Genomic DNA, 12,338 nt, shown 5'->3' on the forward strand with positions numbered 1-12,338 from the left:
CTTATTCTCTTCCTTGCTATCATCTGCCTTCTTGCCTTTTTCTTTCTTTTCTTCCATTTGTAGCAATCACGTTTAAAGTGACTCTTCTTGCCACAATAATGACATTCAACATCTTTGCCACATGATTTACTGCGTCCCTTGCTATCATATTTGCCCTTTTGTTGTGATCTGCCCCTAGTATACAAAGGACTGGAAGACTTATTAAAAGCATTGTTCTCTTCCATAAGTAAAGCACTCTCTATATCAGTATACAAAAGGATTACATTAGAATTGCTCATAGCAGTCCTGAATGTATCCCAACTCTCTGGTAGAGTGCAAAGCAAGAAAGTAGCCTTAAATTCCTCATCAATCATGAACTTCAAGGCAACCAGCTGGCTGAAAATGGAGTTAAACTCACTCAAGTGAGTAGACATTGCTGTACCTCTTTCATACACAAATCCATAAGCTTTTTCAGCCAATACACTTTGCTTGCAACACTCTTTTGTGCATACAGTTCTTCCAGTCTAGTCCATATAGCATATGCAAAATCCAAACCTTCAACATTGAACAGCAAGGCATCAAAAATCGATAGCTCTATGGTTGAGCACGCAAGCTCATTTAACTCATCCCAATCGTCCTATTCCATGTCCGCGGCCTTTGCCCCCACAAGCATAAAATTTGACTCGAACGGTCAAAAGCCCCAAAATTTTTGTGCTCAAAGCATCAACCACACATCTGCATTTTCTCTGTCATGCATAGAACGGGCCAATCTTGCCAAAATAGAGCAATTTCAGTAAAACCCCCAAATTTTACCAAGTGTTGATGTCCAAATTGCGTGGAATTCAGCCTGCATGTACATAAACTGACCAAAATGCTGCACAGATTTTGCCCAAATTGCAAAAGTCCCAAATTGCACGAGGTCCAATGTGCATCAATGTCGAGAAATTGGGTGAATTTCAGCCCAACTTGTGCATGTACATTAAAAACCCCAAATGTCGGGGTCAAAATGTCACAAATTCCTACAATTTTTGAGAAAATTTTGCTTGTCCTGCATCAAATTCCCCAAATCTAGGAAAAGCCCCAAATTCTATTGGTCCAATGTTGAGAAATTTCACTCAGATCAGTAAAATTTCAATAATTGTGGCGAAATTCCCAATTCAAATGCACACAATGTTTGCAATTTCTAACGCACATGCCTCAATTTTGCATGAACAGTACTCAGTCTGGAGAAGCCCAAATTTTCCGGGCCAAAATTGCACAAATCTGGCCTTTTGTGCCTAGCATGCAAAACCCTATCAAGAAAGGGGGTAGATGTTGATTTTTTTTCTGTTTTTCTTTTGTATTTTTAAAGCGATTTTGAAAGCAGGTGTAACGGGGGGGAGGGGAGGGGGGGTCTGCTGACCCCGTGCAGGTCGCTGCTTGGTTATCGCCCGCAACTGCCTTGCCTGACGTATGGCTCTTGTCGCTACTGTCACCAAGTCATCGTCCCCATCTGATGCTTGCCATCCCCGGACACCTACAGCCCCGTCCGTCCTGCTAGTCCAGTCCGTCGCCTACAGGAAACGTATCCTGTCGCACGCCACCTGGTCTACGTCTGCTCTCGCCGTGGTCCACGCTGGACTTGCCTTGATCCTGCGTCAGCCTGTTGACTGTCAACTATGCTTGCAGCTATCCACGATACCTGACGACCTACTTCTCGACCGGTCCCGTCAGGCAGGCTGCATTTGCCTGCAGCCCATTAAGTCTATCGACTGTTACCCGCCAATGACTCCTGCTCGTGCCTAACTGCCTACTGACACTCGTCAAGTCCACTTGGGACTCCTACAACACTTGAGCTGTCTCTTGTCCGCTCTGATACCACTTTGTAGTGACGGATTAGGCACGAAGATCGAGATAGTCAGTTATTATGCGCAGTGAGAGACATAGAGAGTGAGATATAGCAGAGTAGAGAGTGAGCACGTTTGTAGGTACAATGACGAGTGTACCTTTAGGTTTTTAGATAGATATATATGTGTAAGTACAAGTGCTAAGGGTGTATTCACACCCGAGCACATTAAAAGGCATGAGGGCCTTTATTCCCAACACTATCCCACACCCTATCAAAGCATTTGCCACTCTCATCTCCACCCCTCGGACCTCTTGAGTCCCCCTCTCTTTCAACTTTCAAGACTCAACTTTCAAGTTTCAAGAGTCGAGACTCTCTCTCTCTCTCTCTCTCTCTCTCTCTCTCTCTCTCTCTCTCTCTCTCTCTCTCTCTCTCTCTCTCAGGCCTCTTTATCCGTCATCGACACCATGACTTGTGAGAAGCACGAGGTTCAATTTGCATGCGATCCATGTGGAGAAGGACACAAAGAAGTCCAACTCCCACCGTTGGACATGCAAGTATTGCGAGAAGCGCTATACAAGTGGTGCAACTCGGCTTCTCCAACATCTTTCCAAGACGGGGGAGCAAGTTGCTCCATGCAAGGAGATCCCTCAAAACATTGCGGAGGAGATTCTTACCAAGATAAGAGGGGGATCCACAAGAGAAGGAAGTGGCTTATCGGCACCACCAACTCCTATGCCTACTAACAAGGAAGCATCCAATGTGGGCGTATCTTCAACTGATGCGGAAGAGGCCTCTACCATTGGTGGTGGGGACTCCACATCTACATCCGGCTCCGGTAAATACAAAGAGTGGAGGCTCATGCGGTGCCGGAGAGATAATCCTCTCTCTCTCAAGCTCCCGGTCATGTGCATGGATCGATTGTCAAAAGATGATGTATAAGCGAGACATTAGGGTCTGCGAGGAGGAACACGAAGTAAACTCAGCAAACATGGAGAAGAGAAGAGAAGAGAGAAGAAACTCTGATGAATGGAATGATGAAGTTCCGAATCATGGAGTGAATGTGATACAAGGGAACAAGAGTGCCGTAGCACAAGAAAGATGATGAAGACAGCCACGAACCATGAATCGCAATGTCCTCCTGAAGGGGTTTGAGGGTAGTGGAGAGGCTGAAGAGAAGAGGTGACGGACTGAATGAATCAGCCGTGAAGAATGAGTGAGAGTGGCCTATAAATAGGCATAGTCAATCTAGGATGGCGCCCCTTTTTGGGGCTCCAAACCCTAAACGCAAAACGCACAAAAGCAAAAACGCAAACTGCGGGTGAAGGGTAAAGGGTTTCTCAACACCCCCTCTCAGGCCCAAAAAGGGAAACAAGAGAAGAGTGAGGTGGAGATACAATGCTATATGCTAAAGAATGCTCATGCAACATGTGCCACTTAGACAATGTCCCTCATGGGAAAATTGTTCACTTGCCCAAGCGCCCTAGTACAAAGATGATGAAAACATGCAATGCATAGGAGAAATGTCGGACTTTGTGTGGTGCCGAGAACCATAAGGATATGCCCGGACTCGATCTCGAGAGGTGGCTCCATGCTGATCAAGGGACAAAAGCAAGAAGAAAAGGGGGAAGAAGATATAGAGGATCCCGAAGAGCCAAGATTTCCACCTGAAAGGTAACCTATAGTAAAGAACAGTAGACAGAGTGAACTGGAGAATCTGAAACTCAACCTTGGGAGAGAAGCCACTAGCTCCGTGCATCCATGCTGGAAGGAATACGAAGGCCTCGTCACCAAGTCGCGGCTAAACCTCCGAGGTCCCAATCTAGGTGGTACCTGAAGATCCAGGGTATTAGTAGAAGAGATAACTAGTCGAAGACAGCCACCCCAAGAAAGTAGAGGATGAGTGAAGAACTTCATGTGGAGTAGGTTCCCCCTCTGAGGTGGGAGGTGGAGGGGCCCCCGCAGAAGTCAAAGAAGAAGTAGATGCCCCCTCTAAAGGCAAAGAAATAACATCCCCCTCTGAAGTAGATAGGGAATCCAAAAACTCATGGATCGCGAACTCTGAAATGTCGGATGACGAAGGAACTACCGCCGGTCATACCGAAGAAGGTATCTGGGGTGCCGAGGAGCTCCCAGAGGTAGCCTCTTGAACCTGAGTAGTCGAGAGTGGGGAAGGGTGGGGCTCAGAATGAGCAAGAGGTGGGCAACAGTCGTTGTCTCTCAGTAGTGGAGCGGACTCGGTAGCCGAAGAAGAGGAAGGAGTCGAGCAACCACTGTCTCAAAGAAGCGAACTGATGAAGAGACGGTATCAAACAATCATTGTCTCTCAATGAAGCGGACTATAGATCCGTAGGTCATGGAAGCCACTGTACCTGAAAATAAGTAGGAGAAGACTGCTGCTGGCATTGCGACGATCTCCAGGAGGTCGCAGCGCCAATCAATCCTCCATGTGGAAAGGACTTAGTGCGCATCGGATACATCTTATTGCCTTGAGCATAGTACTCCGATAGCTGATGCAAAACGACCTGTGTGGCCTAGAAAGGAGAGGTGGCACAAGGAGTGTCTGATGGAAGACGCATGTACACCGGAGGGGTGGAAAGCAAAGGTTGATGTCGACAGTCTTCGGTGGGATGACCATTCGTGCCGCAGTAGGAACACCCAATAGACTGGCAATCTGTCGAGGGAGACGCCATGGTACCGGTGTGGCAAACTGGAGAAGGGAGGGGTCAGCCACAAACCACAAGCCACAATGTCCGCCGCTCAAGGGGTGGGAGAGTAGGGGAAGGGCTGAAAATGGGCTGAACCACTAATGGTCAAGAAGAACCACCAGTAGTTAAGGTGTAGCCACCAGTTGTGGGAAAAGGCCGCCGGCTGAGAAACAACAGTGCTGGTTGTGCCGCCAGCTGACTGGCTGAGCCACCAGCAGCAACCTGTGCAAACACAAGGAGATAGGGAGGAACCGCCAGCTAGCTGGGCAGAACCGCCAATCTGCAGCCAGTGCCGCCAGCAACTGCCGCCTGAAAAATGCAGGCAGAATGGGTGTAGCCACCGGCAGTAGCAATTGAGTTGCTGGCTAACAAGAAACAGCCACCAGGATGTAGGACGGAGCAGGCCAGTGGCAAAAGACAGCTGCCAAGAGCTAGGCAGAGCAAGCCACCGGCAGAAAAACAGCCGCCAGGAGCTGGGCAGAGAAGGCGGAGGTCAGCCAACTGCAAACGCAAGCTGGGCTGAGCCTTGGGTTGGTTTGGCTGAGTTGCAGGCTGCAAACGCAGTTTAGAACAGCCACCAAAAAAATGTTGATGCAGCGGAAGAAGAAGTGGATGCCGAACCTGCCACCAGTCTTTGCCTTCACTGGAGTGGAGGATCTTTGCGTTGTTTAAGCAGATCCAGCTCTGATACCATGTCAAAAGATGACATACCAACGAGACAGTAGGGTTTACGAGGAGGAACACGGAGTAAACTCGGCAAACATGGAGAAGGAAAGAGAAGAGAGAAGAAACTCTGATGAATGGAATGATAAAGTTCCGAATCATGGAGTGAATGTGATACAAGGGAACAAGGGTGCCGTAACACAAGGAAGATGATGAAGACAACCACGAACCACAATGTCCTCCTGAAGGGATTTGAGGATAGTGGAGAGGCTGAAGAGAAGAGGCGACGGACTGAATGAAACAGCCATGAAGAATGAGTGAGAGAGTGGCCTATAAATAGGCACAGTTAGTCTAGGATGGTGCCCCTTTTTGGGGCTGCAAACCCTGAACGCAAACCCTAAAAGCAAAACACAGAAACGCAAAAACGCAAACTGCGGATGAAGGGTGAAGGGTTTCTCAACATCAGTTGCCTTTCTCAGAGAAAGGCAACAACTTGCAGACATTGAAATTGCATGCACGGTGATTGAGTGCAATCTTGTATTCAATGTCCTAAAGCAAGAGCAATGGAAGAAGATGGTAAAAGCCATTGTCAATGTGGGTCCATGTGAAGGATGGACCGGTGTTACATACAAAGACATGAGAACGAAAAAGATTGATGAAGAGAAGGAGAGGATTGATAGAGCCCTTGATCCTATTCGGGCCGCATGGATAAAATATGGTTGCTCCATTCTCACTGACAGATGGAGTGATCATAAGAAACATGGCATCATCAACATACTCGTCTCATGTCCACTTGGCACTTACTTTTTGCGGGCTATAGATACCGGCAAGAGGGGGAGAAAAATGATAGGCGCATTCATCTACCGCACATTCGACAAGCTATCATTGAGGTATACATTGCAATTTGCCTTTTAAATTTGTTTCACCTTCTTTCATTATGATAATATCATGATTCATAACTGAAATTTGTTTTATGGATAATGGCATATGCATAACTATTTATCTCCCTATTCTAATGATTAATTTCTCTCTAGTATCTATGATCTATCTCGATTCTCTCTTTCCCCCCCAAGCCGCAAGGCTCAAGTTTCAACTCTCTCTAGACTCTTTCTCTCTCTAACCTCCAATTTCCAAGTATTATTAGTATTAAGTAATAAGTATACTTACTTGTAATTTGTAAATTGTGGTTGTAGGTGGGCCCCTCAAATGTGGTGCAAGTTGTTACTAACAATGCATCGGATTATCGACGCATGGGCCGTTTGGTTGAGTCCGAATTTCCTACGATTGTGTGGACTCCATGTGCAAGTCATTGTTTGGACTTGCTCATGGAGGACATTGGAAAGCTCAAGTGGGTGAAGGGGGTGGTCCGCAAAGCTACATCAATTGTCACATTCTTCACAGTAAAGGTAAAGGTGCTTGCGATGTATTGTGAGCATAGCACACTCGAGTTGAAGAAGCCTTCTTCAACTCGCTTTGCTTACATGTGGTTATTCCTGGAGTACCTTTATGAGGTGTGGTCGCCTTGCGTCAGACAGCGGTGTCCACTCTATGGAATGAGTGGGATGAGCATGAGACAGAGGAGGCCAAAGCCATGCAGCGCTTGTGCCTTAATGAGTAGTTTTGGCAAAAAGTCCGTGCCGTTGTCATTGTTGCGACTCCCTTTTATAGGGTGTTACGTATGAGTGATTGCAAGGGGTCCATCATGGGCCTTCTCGTTCACTTCTTTAGAGAATTGGTGGAGGCACATACTTGTACAATGATCACAGAGACACAGCACGCACATGTTTTAGGGATAGCAAAGAGGAGATGGGCGTGAATGCATAAACCCATCCATGGTTTTACCGCATTGGTACATCCAGCCTACAAGTCACCGGCGGTCATAGATGCTAGAGAGTTCTGTTCAGACCAACTTGCTTATTTGACTCATGTGGTTCCTATGGATGACCATAATGCAGTGCTAGAGAAGCTAGGATGCTACGCAGATCAGAGAGGGCATGTGGCTTTTGCTTCTCCCACTTGTTGGAGGAGAGAGTCACTTGTGAAGCCTTTATTTTGGTGGCAAAACTTTGGATACGCACTCGAGACCCTTCAGCCCTTAGCCATGAGGATCCTTGCCCAAGATTGCTCTACGAATGCATGTGAGAGAAACTGGAGTGCCTATTCTCTTATTCACAAAAAGATTCACAATCAGCTTAGCACACGGCAGTTAGAGCGGCTAGTCTATTGCCGCACTAACTTATGCGTGATGAGAGCTATGATGAGCATGGGTAGTCCGAAGCAGGTAAAGTTTAAATACTTAACCATAACATTTAAATTTCAAAATTTGTTGTTTTAACTTTTAAACTTTGAACTTTGAAGTTTATACTTTACAATTTAGACTTTAGCATTTACAATGATCAATCTTACGTGCATCACTGCATTGTGTAGGTGAATGTTGATACATTCAAGTTGACCGGCAACGCTCTTCCGAGTATACATAAGGAGGTGGACGAGGAGAAGGAGATGATTTTTGCAGAGCTCTATAGAGAGCTTATAGCAGCAGATACTCGCGACACTCGCAGTCAACATGCTCGTGGGCGAGGAGTTCGAGTAGGTGGTAGTAGGGGCATGGTCATTCAACACCCTCCATCATCGAGGAGTGGTGGTTCGAGTGGCTTAGAGACATATGTAAGGCGGGGCTCTAGTAGCTCACATCCTGTGTCTCATGATGACATCCCCCCCTTGCCTACATAACCACCACCTAAGAAGCCATCATTTGATGATGATGGTAACCTCATCACTGAGGATGAGTATGTGTGTGTCTCATCATCGAATGCCGAGGAGTCATCTTCATACTCTCATGATGAGCACTCAGATGGTTCTAATGATGACGATGATAATGATGATGATGATGATAGTGATGCCTCATCGTAGATTCATATGACATAGGTCCCTTTTTTTTTGTATCAGATATACTAGACTGTAGTTGTATCACATGTTTTACGCAGCCCATGCGACCACGATGGTCACTCCACGTATTCATCTTATTCTGTAATGAAATGGCTATTTTCACTTTTAAAATGTATTCTATGATCTATCATTTAATGTAATGATTTATGATTTTTGTTATTTAAAAAATCATCTTAATTTTTTTTCAGACTAAAATCGTATCGTACCTTATAAAATCATAAGGTACCATTTAGTACCATATTTTATTGTACCGTACCATATCGTACCTTTCGTACCTAACAACTATGCTAGAGGGATAGATGCGACTGGGGTTGCCTCCAATACCATAACAATGTTGCTCTATGCCATTAGTGTAGTGACCAGGAAACACGAAGATCGAGACAATCAGTGTTCGTTAGCAGCAGCGAGACAGAGAGTGAGAGAGAGTAGAGTAGAGAGTATGCACGATTTTTGGGTACAATGACAAGTGTACCACTTTAGGTTTTTAGATAGATATATATGTGTAAGTACAAGTGCTAAGGGTGTGTTCACACCCGAGCACATTGAAAGGCACGAGGGCCTTTATTCCCAACAGTTAGATCTCCAATAAGAAAAGGCCCAAACATCTCTGGTCCTTGTAGTCCAACACCCATCTCAATGGTCCAAAGCCCCCCTTAAAAAGGCAATGGTAGCGGCCTCGGATATCGTAGCATACAGTGCATCTACAAACGTAGTATTCCTTCGTCTTTGCCTCCTATCCACAAAACTGGCATATCCTCTCATTTTCTACAACACAGTTCCATTGACCTATCTCAATCATCAGCTGATGTGATGAGGTGTGAATCTATCCAATAGCAACTCAAAGCCCGTGAGAAAGTTGAGCATCCATATATCTCGGGTTCACTATGAAACCGTCATTGGAAAGCTGCAAGAAGTGACATTGGTATTGTGCCATCTTCGTGCCTAATGGGAAAGGGAGCTTGAACCAAGTCCTCTCTGTCTCCACTTTAGTGCTATATGCTCTAATCACTTTATTCAACTCTGAACGGCTAAGACTCAAAGTAGGACAATTAAGACTATAATCGAATGGTGGCAATCTGTCTATTTCATGCCATGCAAGTTCAGCCACATGTTCATGTGTACATACCAACACTATCTATCTCCCTTTGCTGCAAGCTCTCTTGAAGACTCCAGAGCTAGCTTAGGGTATCGGTCTTTAGGGAGCTACCGTATCCTCTAGAGAAAGGTGATTGCCTAGAATAGTGCCTCCACTACCATGGGTGTTGCACCCAATTCTCCTCAAATGATCTTTTGAGGTACTGAGGCTTTCACCCTTATCATACGTGCTATAATCATAACCAGTAGTCTCTCCATATGTTCCTGACCATCATAATGTTGTGCTTCAAGTCCATTACAATCCATGAGAGGCACCTGTCTAGTATGATAAAGGCTTGGACCCCAAATGGCTGCTCCACAGAGAGAGAGAGAGAGAGAGAGAGAGCAACTTTGCAAGAAAAGAAGAAAAGAAAAATGCACTAAACAAGGAAAGAATGCTCAATACAAGAAGAGGACTAATCAGTCCCTACACGCAGCCCACAGTGTCAGTGAGGACAACAAATCAAGCTAATGACGAAGGCAGCATTGGAGATGGAGGAGAAAACCGCAGTCAAAGCATGCACTTGCGAAGTAAAAGACAAAAGGATGAAAATGACCAACCAATTGGGGGCTATAAAAATCCCAAATCCCAAAAGGCTGGCTGACCTGCACCTAAGGGCCCAAAATGTTGGGAATTAAGGCCTCGTACCTTTAAATGTGCTTGGGTGTGAACACACCCTTAGCACTTGTACTTACACATATATATCTATCTAAAAACCTAGAGGTACACACTCGACATTGTACCTACAAACATGCTCACTCTCTGCTCTGCTCTCTCTTCCTCTCTCTGTCTCTCGCTGCGCGTAACGACTGACTGTCTCAATCTCCGTACCTAACCCGTCACTACACACTGGTATCAAAGCTGACTTTTGTGCACGCTTCCCGTGAAGAAGTCCAACAGCTGAGCAACCGTACAGAAGACGAGCAGAATACTGCACGAGGTGAACAGGCAAGCGTGTGGAGAGACCGCACTGCCAACCAACGACGACAAGGCAGTTAGGCGGCACCTGTTCATGACTGGGCGACTGCAGGTCAACGGAATGTGGACCAAACAACAGTCGCAGGCAAGTGACAAGCGGACACGACGCTTCAGCAGGCGGGCAACTGGGCGACAGGCGGCATGACGGACCTGTGACACACCGTGTCAGCGGCGACCAACACGAGCAGGCGGCGTCAACATCACACGACATACTCGCGGGTCAACGAACCCCCCCCCCCCCCCCCACCCCTCATTCCGTAAAGCATGTTCTTTCAAAACTTTTTTTTAAATATCCTCTCCCTTGATAGGAGTTCACACGCCAAAAGAACAGATCACAGATCCGTGAGGATTCAAGCCAGAAATTTGGGGCTTTTCCAAGATTGGACATAGTTCATTATTGTCAGTGACTATCGACTCAAAAATCACAAAGTCGGTGCACATTTGCCTCGGAATTTTGGAGTTTTTCACCTTTTAGTGAAATTCTTTCAATTTCACTAAAATTAGTACACACAGGACTTGGAAAATTTGAGGATTTGTCCAAATTTGATGCGAGCAAGATGCAACATTGTTATCTATCTGAGAAATTGCAGGAATTTGTGACATTTTGACCCCGACATTTGGGGCTTTTCATGTACATGCACAAATTGGGCTGAAATTTACCCAATTTCTCGACATTGATGCACACTGGACCCCGTGCAATTTGACGCTTTTGCACGTGCAATTTGACGCTTTTGCAGTTTGGGCAAAATTTGTGCAACATTTGGTCAGTTTTTGTACATGTAGGTTGAATTCCACGCAATTTGGACATCAATACTTGGTAAAATTTGGGGATTTTGCTGAAATTGCTCTATTTTAACAAAATTGGCATGTTCTATGCATGACAAAGAAAATGCAGATGTGTGTTTGATGCTTTGAGCACAAAATTTTAGGGCTTTTGACCGTTCGTGTCAAATTTTATGCCCATGGGTACATATACAACAGAAATTGCAACTAAAAAATTGGGATTTCTCATGTAATGTGATGCATATGCCCTTGGAACAGCTGTAATCAGTTGTGGAATGCTGTAGCACATGGTTTGGTGCTTCTGAAAATTTAATTACAGATCTGAAATCTGTGCTCCTACGTGGTCATTTATTGCTGGTTGGTACTTTTCGTACCTTGGTCACTTGGGTGACAGTTTTGGGTCTGCATTTGCTTCTTTTTTATCACATTTGGGCTGAAAATCATGGCTGGCAGCAATGACAGCAATAATCTGATGCACATAAAGAAGCTTGAAGGAGCACATAACTTTGTAGTTTGGCAAAAACAGTCCTACAATATCCTGTTGCAAAAGAAGCAGGCAAAGCCGATCAAAACACAAGGGGCTTTGCCCCTTGTGATGGAACAGGACGATTGGGATGAGTTAAATGAGCTTGCATGGGATGAGTTAAATGAGCTTGCACGTTAAACCATCGAGCTATCAATTTCTGATGCCTTGTTGTTTAACATTGAATGTTTGGATTCTACATATGCTATATGAACTAGATTGAAAGAACTGTATGCACACAAGAGTGCTGTAAGCAAAGTGTATTAGCTGAAAAAGATTATGGATTTGCGTATGAAAGAGGGTACAGCAATGTCTACTCACTTGAGTGAGTTCGACTCCATTTTCAGCCAACTGGTTACCTTGAAGTTCATGATTGATGAGGAATTTAAGGCTACTTTCTTGCTTTGCACTCTAGCAGAGAGTTGGGATACATTCAGGACTGCTATGAGTAATTCTAATGTGATCCTTTTGTATACTGATGTAGAGAGCGCTCTACTCATGGAAGAAATGAATTAGCAGAACAATACATCCAGTAAGTCTTCTAGTGCTTTGCATACTAGGGACAGATCACAACAAAAAGGCAAATATGATAGCAAGGGACACAGAAAATCATGTGGCAAAGATGTTGAATGCTATCATTGTGGCAAGAAGGGTCACTTTAAACGTGACTCCTAGAAATGGAAGAAAGAGAAAGGAAAAGGCAAGAAGACAGATGATAGCAAGGAAGAGAATAAGGACAGTCAGCCTAAGAAGAGCAGTGTAAAAATTGAAGAGGTGAATGTAGTCACTCTTGAC

The 12,338-nt window shown here is 45.2% G+C and overlaps 1 protein-coding gene and 1 pseudogene across 2 annotated transcripts in view; one reads left to right on the forward strand and one right to left on the reverse strand.

The window, feature by feature from the left end:
- The window catches only part of LOC148025839 (exocyst complex component EXO70A1-like), a 71,359-nt gene that overhangs the window by 30,825 nt on the left and 28,196 nt on the right, over positions 1-12,338 (reverse strand). The gene's annotated exons all lie outside the window — the stretch shown is intronic.
- LOC148025840 (uncharacterized) lies at positions 1,432-10,382 on the forward strand (annotated as a pseudogene).

Source organism: Lygodium microphyllum, chromosome 14 (assembly GCF_053477565.2).
Source record: "Lygodium microphyllum isolate KBCC chromosome 14, Lygodium_microphyllum_v1.1.10, whole genome shotgun sequence".
NCBI classification, from domain to species: domain Eukaryota; kingdom Viridiplantae; phylum Streptophyta; class Polypodiopsida; order Schizaeales; family Lygodiaceae; genus Lygodium; species Lygodium microphyllum.